Consider the following 2,219-nt stretch of genomic DNA (forward strand, 5'->3'; position numbering starts at 1 on the left):
AAGCTGCCTGGCTGCCGGCCGCCATCTTGGCTGTCAGTTAATTTACATATCTCCCTGATTAGCCAATGGGAAGGGTAGCGGTCGTACGCCAATTACCATGTTTCTCTTTTATTAGTGTAGATATATATAGTAACTCCTGAGAAGAAGATAGTATTATTAGCCTTCTTTTATAAAAGAGCAAATAATCTGTCTCAGACTACTTCAAGACTTAGCACAGATTGATCAAGTAGTTTTCTTATGGTTGCACAGCTAACAAGTCAGACTTGTGCATCAAAATCCAGCTCTAGAGATCACATTCTCAAGGACTACACCACGCATAGTGAGACAGCTCTATATAGAATTTAGGAGCAGAAGCAAGAGCATTCATGTTTGGTCAGCTAACTCTGGTTTGAAGGACAGTTCTATACTTGATAAAACTTCTGATGGTAGAAATAATAATTTGCTTCTTGAGCTTCATCTTCTGTATTGGTGAAATGAAACTAATAACCTTGTTCAAATTATGATTTGGTAATGATTAAATATAAAAAATATAGACACTTGCCCTAATTTTCTGCTGAGAAAAATAGTATATGTAGAGATTAAATGGCATGCGTGACTACAGAGTTTGGAAAGAGTGAAGCTGGTACTTGAGTAATGTTTTTCCTATGTCTATCGACCTATGCCCTTGGCCAATAAAATTTACTTTCCTAACTACCCCATTCCTTTGCCCTTCTATGTAGTGTCGGCTCTGCTCTTGGGATCCATTGATTTGAGTATTCTGTTATTCCCACTTGTATTGAAATTTGGCTATGATATTCCACTAGAGGCCTGGTGCATGAATTCGTGCACAGGTGGGGTCCTTCACCCTGGCTGGTCATCAGGGCCTATTGGGCCAGCCAACAGTGGGGGGAGGAGGGACTGTGGAGGTTGGCCGGCCGAGGGAGGTTGGCTGTGGGAGCGCACTGATTACCAGGGGCTAGCTCCTGCATTGAGTGTCTGCCCCCTGGTGGTCAGTGCGCATCATAGTGACCAGTTGATGGGTCATTCGGTCGTTTAGGCTTTTATATATATAGACTAGAGGTCCAATTCACAAAATTCATGCAAGAGTAGTCCTTTCTTCCCCCAAGTGCCGGCACCAGCTTCGCTCTGGCACCTGGGACCCAGGCTTCCCTCATAGCCCTGGCTTAGTCTGGAAGGTCCTCTGGAAGGACGTACAGCCTAATTAGCATATTACGCTTTTATTATTATAGAACAACGACTCCAATATATTACAAGGCTTCCAACAGTATATAAGTATTTCTGTATATTCTTGCCAAGTGATATCTTTTTAAAAAATAATAGCCATCCTAACAGGTAGTAATATCTCATTGTGGTTTTACATTTTCCAGACAATTAGTGATTTTGAACATCTTTTCATATACCTATTAACTACATACCTTCTTTGCAGAAATGTCTATCAAATCTTTAGTCCATTTTTGAATCAAGTTATTTTCTGTTTGTTTTTGTTATTAACTTTTAGTAGTTCCTTTTAGATTTCAGATATTAATCCCTTATCAGCTATATGTTTTGAAAATATTTTTCCCATTCCATAGGTTGCCTTTTTACTCTGTTGATTGTTTCCTTCTCTGTGAAGAAGCTTTTAAGCTTGATGTAGTTTCCCTTGACTATTTTTGCTTTTGTTGCTTGCACTTTGGTGTTATATCCAAGAAATCATTGTCAAGACCAAAGTCACTTGGTTCCCACGTGTTCTCTTCTAAGAGTTTTACAGCTTCAGCTCTTACATTTAAGTCTTAAATTCATTTTTAGTTGATGTTTTCAGATGGTATAAGATAATAGTTCTATTTCATTCTTTTTAATATGTATATACAGAGAGACAACCAAAATGGTGGCATAGGTAAACACCTGTACTTGCTGCCTCTTACAACCACATCAAAACTACAACTAAAAGACAAAACAGATATCATCCAGAACCATAGAACCATGGGCTGAGTGGAAGTTCTACAACTAGAAGGAAAGAAAAAAGTGCATTGAGACTGGTAGGAGGTGCGGAGGTGCGGAGGTGCGGAGGTACAGAGGAGCTCTTAAAACGGGCTGGCAACTGGGTGAGCTGTTGTTTTTTTTCAATCAGGAGGGAGATACAAGCTCCTGATTACTCTGAATTCCAGTACCGGGCGAGACTCTGGGGACCCAGACTCATACAGGGAGAAACTGGACTGTCTGGCATTGGGCTAGAACGCGAA

This window comes from Myotis brandtii, unplaced genomic scaffold (genome assembly GCF_000412655.1).
Source record: "Myotis brandtii unplaced genomic scaffold, ASM41265v1 scaffold340, whole genome shotgun sequence".
In the NCBI taxonomy this organism is placed as follows: Eukaryota; Metazoa; Chordata; class Mammalia; order Chiroptera; family Vespertilionidae; genus Myotis; species Myotis brandtii.